This window comes from Artemia franciscana, chromosome 14, assembly GCF_032884065.1.
Source record: "Artemia franciscana chromosome 14, ASM3288406v1, whole genome shotgun sequence".
In the NCBI taxonomy this organism is placed as follows: domain Eukaryota; kingdom Metazoa; phylum Arthropoda; class Branchiopoda; order Anostraca; family Artemiidae; genus Artemia; species Artemia franciscana.
The window spans coordinates 972,940-986,858 of record NC_088876.1 but is presented as its reverse complement, the minus strand read 5'-3'; positions in this window follow the sequence as shown (position 1 = coordinate 986,858).

Sequence of the window (13,919 nt, the reverse complement as noted above, 5' to 3'; positions counted from 1 at the left end):
AATTACAAGAAAAATAGAAAAAATTGTCAGAGGTAAAGAAAAAGAGATACTTCGTCGGTAGCTACTTCGTTCACTTCTTTCTGTCTCAAATAGCTATCTTGAAATTTCAACTAGATACACATCGAGTTCCGCTCCTCGTCGTCCAGTTTAGAATATTCTTTATTATGCAATTTGGTCAATATCTTCTCTTGTCTTGTATCGTGATCTTGTCTTGTGTATGTCCTATTATTGACACACTCAACCTTACGATCTGTGCTCTCTGTTAGGGATTAATTTTATTTGTATTTTTAAGTATATTAAATAAAGTATCTATCGATCTATAAAAAAAATCGGCATACTTCTCAGAATTGAGCATATTACCCTTTTTTCTGCTGGTAATACCAACCAATTAAAGGCGAGCAGAAAGTCAAACCTGACAACTGGGTCGTCTGGTCAAAACGCATTCTGATAAAAGCTGATTAAACGTAGAGTTTTAACATCCCTCCTTTTTTTATCCCTTCAAAGTGTTGTAAGGCTGTTGTTCACGGCAAACTTTGAGCCACAGCTTCTGGTGTTTGTTTCTTTGTTTCTTTGTTATTAGTTGTTACAAAGTTATTTCCCATCTCAATTAGTATCTTCATAGCTAATTTTCTTGGGCATGATCAAGCCCTTCCTTGTTTTTTTTTTCCTGAATTTTGAACACCCGTCTTCAAAGAACCGAAAGTAATTAAAACTACTAGTTATTGGCTAATCTTAACAAACCTTGACTTAGGAAGTAAAATGACTGTCTCTTTACTCCTTTAAATTTCAAAATAAAATAAACGAGACAGTGATAATAAGTATCACCTAACTCCCAGAGACGAGTGAAGAAGACGAGACATAAATTTCTTTTTGCCAAACAAAAAAGACGGAAGTTTTTATGCAAATGCTTATGTAACGACGGACAAAAATTTTTCTTTTTTTTTATTGTCATAATCAACTATTACAAAATTCTTCTGTTTTGTCTATATATATATATATATATATATATATATATATATATATATATATATATATATATATATATATATATACCCATTTTTTAAAATAGCCTAGGCATATTATCTTAACGAAATGAAATGTTCAGCCAAGACTGTGTGATAAAAGCTAACATTTTACAAGCTAAAAGGGTTCATTCATTTCACTAACTGTATTTTATAAAAATTGGAACAATTTCTTATTATGATTAAACAAAAAAAACAAGTTTTTTTAACTGAAAGTAAGAAGCTATATTAAAACTTAAAACGAACAAAAATTACTCCGTATATGAAAGGGACAGCTCCCTCCTCAACGCCCCGCTCTTTACGCTAAAGTTTGACTCTTTCTCTCAACTCTATTTTTTGAAATCGGAAAAAACTTTAGCGTAAAGAGCAGGGCGTTGAAGAGGGAGCAGCCCCATTCATATACGGAGTAATTTTTATTTGTTTTGAGTTTTAATATTACTCCTTACTTTCAGTTAAAAACACTTGTTTTTTATTTAATTTCTGAACGTTTTTGAACTAATGCATGTTTTGATTTTGGCTTTCGGCGCATGAATAATTATAAACAAAATTTGCATATCAGTTTATTTCTATGGCTAGATAGCTTTCTCATAGTTTTGATCCGACGACTTTGAGAAAAAAGCAGCGGGGGAGTAAGCCTAGTTACCCTCCAATTTTGTGGTTATTTGAAAAGGTAAATAGAACTTTCAATTTTTTACAAACGTTTTTATTAGTAAAAATATACCTAACTTACAAATTAACTTATGTAACAAACTTCTATATTTGTATGTTTTTATTACGTATATGAGGGGATTCACCCCCTCGTCAATACCTCGCTCTTTACGCTAAAGCATAAATTTTGTCCCAATTCCTTAAGAATGACCCCTGGATCACAAAGGCCGTAAAATAAATAGTTGAAATTAATAAAATTACTTTACAGTAAAGAGCGAGGTATTAAGAGGAGTTGAACCCCTCATATGCGTAATTATTTCTGTTCGTTTTAAGTTTTAATGCTGCTCCTTACTAACAGTTGAAAAAAAAATTTCATATTTATTTTTTCATCGTTCTTTAAAAAATCCTACTCCCCCTTCATGCAAATTTTCTTCCCCCATGACAAATTCCTCCATGGAAAGTATTTATATAATGAGAATGATAATAATTTTTGCAAATACCACCGCATAACCCCTCCCCCAACCAAAAAAAACTGAAAGTGTCTGTACGCTTCCCAATAACCATTACTATGTGTAAACACTGGTCAAAGTTTGTAACTTGAAGCCCCTCCCACAGGGACTGTGGGGGAGTAACTCGTCCTCAAAGACACAGTTATTAGGTTTTTTTCGACTATGCTGTATAAAATGGCTATCTCAGAATTTTGATGCGGTGACTTTGGGAAAAAATGAGCGTGGGAGGGTCTAGGTGCCCTCTAATTTTTTTCGGTCACTTAAAAAGGGCTCTAGAACTTTTAATTTCCGTTAGAATGAACCCTCACACGACAGTCTAAGACCAATGGATCGACACGATCACGCCTGGGAAAAAACAACAAAAAGACACAAAAATAAACACGCATCCGTGATCTGTCTTATGGAAAAAATGCAAAATTCCACATTTTTGTAGATAGGAGCTTGAAACTTCTGCAGTAGAGCTCTCTGATACGATGAATCTGATAATGTGATTTTTGTCAAGATTTTATGACTTTTGAGGGATATTTCTCCCTATTTTCTAAAATAAAGCCAATTTTCTCAGGCTCGTAACTTTTGATGGGCAAGCCTAAACTAATGAAACCTATATATTTAAAACCAGCATTAAATTACAATTCTTTTGATGTACCAATTGTTATAAATACTCCGTTTTTTAGAGTTTCGGTTGCTATTGAGCCAGGTCGCTCCTTACTACAGTTCGTTACCTTGAACTGTTTGATATTTGCCTCCTCAGCAGCTAATCTTGTATTTCTTTTGAGATTGGACTTGTTTTTATTCGTTCCTATTTTTGTTTTATTTTGAATTAGGTTATTTTTTATAATTACATTTGTGTACATAGGGTTGAGTGTGTATTCAGCCAAGTCTCTATTTAGGGATGTATTATTATTTAAGTTTCGTTTGATTTCGATTGCCTCGCGGACAGTTTGTTTGATTCCTAGGTCCTTGCTAATTAGAATTGTTTCGTGAAATAGAACATAATGGTTTGGATTTTAGAAAATTTGATTGCTTAAAGCTGAATCGAATGATATGGAGTTATTTCTAGATTTTAATGCTTTTTCAACACTTTCTTTGTGTTGCTGTAATCTTGTTCCTAAATTTGGTGGGTTCGACCAATGTAATACTTTCCAGAACTACCTGGTATTTGATAAACCCCTCTTAGGCGAGTAACTGGGGTTTTATCCTTACAAGAATTGAGAAGATTCATTATACTTAAATTACTTGTGAATAAAACACGTAAATTACTTTTTAAACAGACTTTTTTTCAGTTTTGAAGTAATTTTTTAATTCAAAATAAAACAAAAATATAAACTAATAAAAACAAGCCCAGTCCCAAAAGAAATACAAGATTAGCTGCAGAGAAGGCATATATAGCAATAAGAAATTATTCCAACTTTTAATAAAAAAGTTATTGAAATGAATGTTAAAAAAAAAATGTTAAAAAAGTTATTGAAATGAATGAACCTTTTCAGCTTGTAAAATGTTAGTTTTTATCACACAGTCTTGGCTGAACTTTCGTTAAGAAGTAATGAAGCCTAAGCTATTTAAAAAATGGATTTTCAACCAAGAACTTTTATTGTAAGTGTGTTATTGTTTATCATTTTCTTTGCTGAACACGGCCCTTAGATATAGAGCCGAAATATTCAAATAGGTTTTGTTTGTTCACTGTCTTAAGAAAAAAGTCCTCATTATTCTCTCTTCTGTATTCGTATTATGGAAAGGCAGTGTGGTCTTAGTCATTATATATACACACACACACACATATATATATATATATATATATATATATATATATATATATATATATATATATATATATATATATATATATATATATATATATATATATATATATATATATATATATATATATATATATATATATATATATATATATATATATATATATATATATATATATATATATATATATATATATATATAATGACGAAGATCAAACTGCCTTTCCATAATACAAATGCAGAAGAAAGAATAATGAGGGCTTTATTCCTAAGACAGTGAACGAACAAAACCTATTTGAATATTTCAGCCCTGCGGAAATTTTGCATTTTTCGCCACAAGACAGATCACGGATGTGTGTTTATTTGTTTGTTGTTTTGTTGTTTTTTTTCCAGGGGTTATCGTGTCGACCCATTGGTCTTAAGACTGTCGTGTGAGGGCTCGTTCTAACGGAAATTAAAAGTTCTAGTGCCCTGTTTAAGTGACCGAAAAACTAGAGGGCACCTAGGCCCTCCCATGCTCATTTTTTCGCAAACTCACCGGATCATAATTCTGAGATAGCCATTTTATTTAGCATAGTCGAAAAAAAAACCTAATAACTATGTCTTTGAGGACGAGTTACTCCCCCACAGTCCCCGTGGGAGGGGATGTAAGTTATAAACTTTGACCAGTGTTTATACACAGTAATGGTTTTTGGGAGGCGTACAGACGCTTTCAGGGGGATATTTTTGGTCGGGGGGAGGGGTTATGCGGGAGGAACTTTCCATGGAGGAATTTGTCATGGGATAAAAAATTTGCATGAAGGGGGAGTCAGATTTTTTAGTACTTTTGTTTAAAGAACAATGAAAAAACAAAGATGAAAAAGTTTTTTCAACTGTTAGCAAGGAGCAGCATTGAAACTTAAAACGAACAGAAATTATTACGCATATGAGGGGTTCAACTCCTCCTAATACCTTACTCTTTACGTTAAAGTAATTTTATTAATTTCAACTATTTATTCTGCGGCCTTTGTGATTCAGGGGTGATTCTTGATGAATTGGGACAAAATTTAAGCTTTAGTGTAAAGAGCGAGGTATGTACGAGGGGGTGAACCCCCTCATATACGTGATAAAAGCATACAAATATAGAAGTTTGTTGCGTAAGTTAATTTGTAAGTTACGTATATTTTTACTTATAAGAACTTCCGTAAAAAATGGAAAGTTCTGGTTGCCTTTTCAAATAACCAAAAAACTGGAGGGTTACTAGGCTTTCTCCCCCGCTACTTTTTTCTCGAAATCGTCCGATCAAAACTATGAGAAAGCCATTTAGCCATAAAAAAAAAATTATATGCAAATTTTGTTTTTATTATTCATGCGCGGAGAACCAAAATCAAAACATGTCTTAGTTCAAAAACGTTCAGAAATTCAAAATAAAAAAAAAACATGTGTTTTTAACTGAAAGTAAGGAGCGATATTAAAGCTCAAAACGAATAAAAATTATATCGTATCTGAATGGGGCTGCTCCCTATATAAATATAAATATATATATATATATATATATATATATATGTCTTATAGGTTCGTCGAGCAGCTATCGGAATTGTCAAGAATCAAACCCCACCCCTGGATATGACCTTGCCTCTAGCTCATGTAGAATTGATAAAGTTCACTTGTTAACATTTTCTCTCTTTAGCGATTGTCTCTTAAGCGAGAATGCATCATTTGAGCACAATTTCTTTTGGTTTCAAACATTTCCGTTAAAAAAAAATCTCTACAGTAGGTTTCTCTGATATGGTAAATCTGATAATATCATTTCTTTTAGAGTCTATGACTGTTATGGGATGTTTTCCGTTTTCTTCAAGAACCAGGCAAATTTTTCTCAGGCTTTAAGGCTTTGATGGGAAAGACTACTTAACGAAACAAATATTTGAAATAAGCAACAAAAGTCGATTCTTTTGATGTATCGATGGTAACAAACTTCCGTTTTTTTAGAGTTTATAGGGTACTTTGGGTTTTTAGGGTATTTTCCGTTTTTTAGGGTACTTTTAAGCCGGGCCATTCCTCACTTGTAATTTGTTACCAAGAACTGTTTGAACACCATTAATCCCTTTTAACTCTGTCAAACGACACACAACTCCCTCGCCATGAAATTAACACAGCTTTATGGAATCTTAGGAAAGGCCTTTGGACACTGACTTTTTCCTTTTTGAAAATTGTTCAAAATGTCGATGCCAATTCTCGAGAAGTAGTATAATTCTCGAGCATAGTTTTAAGCAAGAAGAAAACTTTGGATGTAAATTTACAAATTGACACTCCAGGCTACTGAGTATATTTTCTATAACCTTGCCTTAGAAATGCTACTGCAACATTTTAGATGGATGTTTAATGGCTCAATTTTATGTTCTTTATCAGGTCGACCCCACTTTAGTAGTTTCAACATGAAGTGCTATAAATATTATCAAAATTAGCTTCTTTTTTTCTGTCATTGCAGGATTCAAAAGGCTAAAAATATAAACATATTTATCAGAAAAAATTGAAAATATTGAACAGGTCCTATAATAAAAACCCCCTCTCAACCTTTGCAGTCTCGACAATTATGACAATAAAATTATTTTATTTAAAAAGAGACAACTTTTTTCTGACGAAATTAAAGAGCAACATTAAAGCTTAAAACGTGCAGAAATTAATACATATGTAAAGAGAAATACTTTCTACTCAACCCTGACTCTTTGGGCTGAAGTCTTCAATAGTTTAAAACGTATCTCACCAAAATTCAACAGGACTTGCGTTTCAGAAATCTATCTTGAAGAGTTTTAACAAAAACTCAAAATTTAGTACGAAACGCGAGTATTGAGAAAAATAGTTTACCTCACAAGGAAAGATTTTGATGTTGATCCTTACTTTCTGTTGAAAAACTTGTTTTTTTTTAAATTTGGTTATCGACTATATTTCAAATTACGCCAGGTAATACCTTTAAGTTATAAACTTCCCCCCATTGAAGATAATCCCTCTCCCTACCCCTTGAAAATTATTTTCTACGTTTCGCAGTGGGAAAGTTGGATAAATTGAGGTCCCTTTCCCTGGGAGTTCATGGGTTATTGTCATGCCTAAAGATAAAGCTATGAAATTGTTCAGCAACACTAAATCACATGGGAATATAAAGATTTTGATAGAGTGTTTTGGGGGGAATGGTGCGGAATGGGGTCTTATTGCCTTCAGTCTTTTGATTACTTAAAAACAACTGCGAACATCCCTGGGAAAAGAAAAAAAGAACAAATAAACGCTCATCCGTTATCTTTCTTCTAGCTAAAAATATAAATTCTAAATTTGTGGAAAAAGGAGCTTGAAACCTCTACAATACGATTTTTAGATTTGCTGAATCTAGTGCCGTGTGATTTTCATAAGAATTAATATACTTTGGGTGAATGTTTCCAACTCTTCGAAAATCAGATAATGTTCTCAGATTCATTACTTTTGATGGGTAATACTCATACTCGTTGATTTAAATAGCTATGGTAGCACTTAAAAATGGACACAATGCTATTTTTTAAATCAAAACTGAAATACAAAACGAGAAAAAAGGTCACTTATTAGATATACTTATAAAATATGGCAGGAAGGAGTTTACAGATTTCTTTGTAAGGAACTTAATGGGTTTTAGTCTAAAACATTTTATTTTGAATGTTTCAAACATTGAACCTAATGTATTTTAAATATTTGAAATCAGCATGACACTTTAATTCTTTTGATGTATTTGACAGTTATTAAAATCTTGTTTTTCGTGCGGGACTCCCACGGTGTCCATAAGTTTAACCATAACTTGGTTGATGTCGCTAAAAAGTTCAACTTTTTTTTAACTTCTTCAGGAAAGTCCGCAAAGTTCAGCCAATAGCAGAAAAAGTGTGTACTAGTTTAAATATTCGCTTGGTAAAACAAAAAGGGTTTTGGGAAAAAAGTTGATTAAGCCATACTTATTAAAAGAAAAAAAATGCTTTAAAAGAGCTTAATTTCTTAGCTAATACAACAATTATATTAAGGATAAGTCATGAGAGGCCAAAATTTACTTATTCATAATATTAATTGAATATTGGCAAATATCCTCTAATACCCCTGAAATCAAACGACTTGATATGACGGAAATCAGGAAAAAGGGTAATTAATAAACCAGGTGATTAGTTCATATTCATATATCCAATCAAGTTCTTTTTTCTTAAAATTATTGTATACTTCTTTAGTTAGATTTTAGTTGCTGAAAGGTCCTTATTCATAAATTATTACGCACATAAGGAAGGTCACACTCTACTGTATACCTTGCTCTTTACACCAAAGTCAGGATTTTTCTTCCAGTTAGTTAATAATCACCCCTAAATCATAAAAAATAATAAGATCTTTTGAAAGTTGTAAAAAAAACTTTAGTGTAAAAAGCGTGGTATTGAGGAGAAGGTGACCCCCTCTTGTACCTAATAATTTCTATCCGTTTTGAGTGTGAACTTGTCTTCTTACTTTTAGTTGAAAAACCTGTTTTTATAATTAAGTAATTAATATATAGATACTATTCAAGAGCATTGGAAATGGGTCTATCAATCTTAACAAGTTTCCTTTTATGCCCTAGTATTCTAATGTTCTGACATGTGTGGTCATGGAAAAAATTATCTAATTGAAGGGATGTCATGGAAAGGCAGTGTGGTCTTCGAAGTTATCTACGTTCAGTATATGGAGATAATATGTCCAAGGAGGTGTCAAAATATATTAACATGCGTAAGAGACACGCAAAATATCATCGTCAATTAAAAGGTTCATCCCAATTCTGAGCTGTTATATTTCCGTCATGGATAGGCAGTTTGGTCTTCCAAGTTATATTTATTTATTTCTATTTTTTTTAGGGACGATCACATCGAACCAATAGTGATAGAATATTGGAAAAGTACTGATTCGAACCGAAGTCAAATGCACCAGTGCAATTGTAAAATAACAAAAAATTGGCGTGCAACTTGCCCCTTTCCATCCCTCTTTTTTCTTCAAATTTATCCGATGAAAATTTTGGGATCAGCCATGTTGTTCAACCATAGTTGAAAAACAAAGTAGCTTTGCGTTTAGGGATAACATGACCCCCACAGTCCTTGGGGAAAGATCTTTAAGCCTTGAAATTTCCCCTTTGCTATTATATAGTATTTGTATTTAGTAAGTAAGATTTTCAAGAAGGGAGATGAATATTCTGTGGGGGGGGATTTTCCAGCGGGATAATTTTCCGTAGGAAAGGAAATTTTCGTGGACGAACTTTCCATGGGATATTTCACATTGGGGGGGGGGGATAAACAGAATTCTTATGCAAAATTGTTTCGTTTGTCTTACTTTCTCTTTGACAACTAAATTTTGCATTTAGAAATGTTCCAGGAGAATTATCTACGGGCGATTTTCAGCATGTCTGGATTTTCGGGAAAGATTTTTCACGGAATAGGGGATTTCTAGAGCGATGAGGCAAACAATTAAAAAGTCTTTCTCAGATGAAAGCATGCCGAGGAGACTTTTTCAGGCTGAATTGTCCGCAGGAAATTTTACGGAGCAGGGGACTTTCAGCGAGGATGGAATTGTCTGAACAAAATTTTAGGGGGGGCTGGCGGTTCTGCTAAGCGGAGGCAAATTTCCACAGAGTTCTTTCCCGCGAGAAGAGATAATTTTTCTTGTTAAATGAGCCATATTTACTAGAATTATTTGAACAACCATCAAAAATTTAATTTTTATAAAAATTGAAAGTAGAGAGCAATAATACAACTCAAAACAAACCAAAATTATTCCTTATATGAAAGGACTGCTCCCTCCTCAGTACCCTACTCCTTACACTAAAGTTTGACTGTTTGCCACAATTTCTTAAGAACGGCTCTTGAAACACAAAGGCGGATTAATTAGAATAGGACGTTTTTCAAGTGCTAAAAGCTTTAGTGTATTTTTCCAAATGTTTTATTTTTGATTTTTTACAAATGCTCAAGCCAGACTATATCACGCATGTGAGCCATCCCTGATGGTCCACCATACAAATTATGCTGAAAACACAGATGAAATTCATCGTTGTAGGCTATTGCCTCTTTTGTTTTGTTTGACCTTTTTTGTCAATTTTTTTGATAATTTTCAGATTTCTTAACAGATTTTCATCCTTCTTTGGATTTTTTTTTCTATGAATGACCTTCTGAATGTATTTTGTAATGCTGCGTATATTTTTTTATCAGATGGAATTTCCTAAGTATTCAATTAAGCTAAGTCTGATAAAAAAAAAAAAAAACTTATGACAGAACTGAAATGATATAAAGAAAGAAAATGATCAAAAACGAGAATACTGATAATAATTCAATGCAAAAATTTCCTGAGGAAAACCACCTCTCTCCTTTGGCACGAGCAAAATTATATAAAAAAATGAAAATTCTGAGGAAAAAACAACTAAACAAACGCGGAGAGTCAATGTGAGAAAAAGCAATGAAAAAGCCAAAAAATCAAAACATCAATAGAATTCAATAAAGCCAAAAATTATAAGAATTGAAAATAAATGCCTAACAACCACAAAGCAAGTCATTTGCCAATATCCGCGATTTGCACAAGTTCTAAAAATTAGAACTGCCATCAACGGATACTAGGGAACAACTGCTCAACATTTTATGGTTTATCTTTCATGTATATGTTTTCTTATAAAAATACTCACTCAAAAAGTAAATCTAAAGATGCCTTCACCTGAGGTAAGGGAGGGGGAAGATAATTTAACTATACAATATATATATATATATATATATATATATATATATATATATATATGCATCAAAAATTTGGTTAAATGCACATTTGTTACATTTTAACGAGCCGGACAGACATTTTAGGGGGAAGAGGGCGCTCAAACCCCCTACCCCTTCCCCACTAGATGCGGCATCGTTTTCAGCCATGGTAATTCCAGTGGTGTACCTCAAGTTTTGACCCAACAATATATATTAGGGGTTCAGACCACTATTAGGGGTTTAAGGCCACTTTTTGAAATTCCCATAAATAAGTTTTAATTTGAAATTCCCATAAATTCAATTTCTATGTAGTTTTCTTATAGTTAAAACTTATTATTTTTAGAATTGTGTTTATTCTTGCTTATTTATTAATTATAATAAAGATAAGATAAATGTGATTATTAGTGATATATGTTTTAGAGTAGCACAGAATGAAACTATAAAACATTTTGAACCACACATTTGTTTCAAAAACATTTCTTCGTCGAGCTTTGTGCAAAATATTTTGAACCGCGTATTTGGTTAAATAAAAGTATCTTTATCGAGCTTTGTGCAAAATAGAGTACAAAGTATTTTGAACCACAAATTTGATTCAAAGAAAATGTATCTTCATCAAACTTTGTGCGAAACAGAGAACAAAATCTTTTGAATCATGATTTTGATTCAAAGGAAACCGTCTTTTTATTTTTTATTATTTTTTTACCAGAGGGAATAATAATCTTCATACGGAAGGGTTGGGGGTATAAACTTTCAAGGGAGGTTATTTGATTGGAAACACCAAAAACAAGAAGAACAATAGGGAATTTTTCAAGACAATGGGAAACAAAAAAGAATGAATATTTCGGCCCTATTTACAAGGACCGTCCTCAGCAATACAAAAATATATAAAAAAAAACTTACAACAGGATAAAATCAATAAAACTAAAATTTAATTTTTTCAAGACAGTCCCACCATCCTTACCTCAGCGAAGTTCAACCAGAACTGATAAATAAATTGTGATAAAACGAGGCAATTCATTGAAACGAAAGAGAATGATTTAAAAGTACGTTTTTAATGCCAGCCTTGCTTTTTTTGCTGCTAATCTCATAGGTCTATTTGTAACAGGTTCTGTGTTAATTTCTATTGTTTTTTTATAATATTTCGTAAGGTCATTTTTAATTAAATTTGTGTATAGAGCATTTAGTGTGGTCTTCGTCGCTATTGATTGGAAATAAAAAAGTGTAGTAAACCTACCCTCCTCGAGAGCAAACAATGATCGGAGGGCAACCAGCCCCTCTGAAGTCCCTTTTTTCTTAATCATATTCAGTCAAAATATTGAGGTTGTCATTTTATCCAAAACTCTTAATCTTAGTAACGGCAAAGTGAATTAAGTTGAAAATTTCCAGGGAACATTGAAGATCTAATTGGATGGCAACCAGCCTCCTTGCCCTCTTTAGATGCTCCTTTCCCTCATCACTGACAAAATTTTGAAAAAGAGATTTTGTTCGAAACATTTGGAAAATCTAGTAACTATTCCTCTAGGGATGCAATTCTACAGCAAATCTTCCACTTTTGCTGAAAGTAAAGAGCAATATAAAACGTAAAAACGTACAAAAATTAAAACGTATGTAAATGAAAAAAACTTCTTCCTCCACCCTTACTTTTTCGGCTAAAGTCTTAAAGTCCAACTAAAATTCAACAGGACTTTTGTTTCAGAAATCTTTCTTGAAGAATTTTGACAAAAATTCAAAATATAGTGTGAAAACTGAGCTTTGAAACAATAATTTACCCCTCAGACGGAAAGCTTTTGATGTTGATCCTTACTTTCTGTTGAAGTACTTGTTTCTTTAAATTATTTATCGACTACCTTTTAAATTACACCAGGAAATACCATTAAGTTGGATATTTCACGTTTATTCCCATTGAAAATATTCCCTCCCCCACCCCTTGAAAATAATTCTTCACGTATCACAGTGGGGAAACTGGGTAAATTAAAGCCACTTTCCTTCGGACTTCGTGGGTTATTGTCATCCCTAAAGAAAAAGCTTTGTATATTATGGACGCAATAAAACTATGAAAAAGCTATGGAAGTTAAGGGAAAACTGTTAGAAATTAGGGAAAGAAATTAGGTGTCTTAAGGAGGAATGGAGCTGGGTGGGGTCTTAGTCTTTTGATCACTTAAAGATGACTCAAATTGTTGTAGAATTAGTCATCTCGCAACATTCAAGGACTATTGGTTTGAAGCGATCATCCCTGGGCAAAGATAAAAGGAAAAAAAAAAACACTAATCCCTGATCCTTCTACTGGCATAGAAGGTAAATTCCACATTTGTGTAGACAACAGCTGGAAACCTGATTAATCCAAACAAAACTCGAACTTTAGCGTAAAGAGCGAGGTATTGACAAGCGGTTAAACCCTTGATATATATAATAAAAATTAAGATTTCATTGTGCAAGTTAATTTGTAAGTTGCGTATGTTCATTGCTAGTAAATCATGATTAAATCCGATTTTGCCGATTACTTAATAAATATGATTATTAAAAAGAAAAATTCTTAAAAATATGGTTTTCTCAGCACCACGTCTGATATTTGGTGGATATTATTTGCTGTTTTACATCTGTTGTTTTAGTCATTTGCAACACAAAATTGCTGTAAATCCAAAACGTACAATTCTTACGTAAGCAGGACAAATCATACATACAATTACATGGGAAATTTTGTGGGAGCCTTACATTTGAGTTTCAGGTACCTTTAGGCACAGTTGCTCCTTACATACATTTTGCTAACACAAACTGTTTGATTAATTTCTTAATTAATAAAACAATTAACTGAGAATGGGTCTTGAGAGGTCAAAACATTAATTATTCAAGATAATAATTGGATCTCAGCAAATATTCCCGGGTACACCTGAAGTTATATGAATCGATATGTCAGAAACCAGGAAATTAGCAAAATTAATCAAAACGGATGCTTAGTAGTTCATATTCATACGTTTAATTAAGTTCTTTACAAAAAAAAAATTATTATATACTTCTTTAGTTGGATTTTAGTTGCAGAAGAGTAGGGTAGAGTTTGGAACAAGGGGTAACCATGGCATTTGATCTTCGTATCAACAGAAATTACAGTATCGAATCACCCTCTTTCAATGGTAGGTCTTTTTCAAAAACTAATACAACATAGCTACTTTTAATGTCAAAGTAGAATTTTTTCGTTTAGGTTTTGACTTTTGAAGGAAACCACGACTAGCAATTTGAGGAAGAAGACAATAA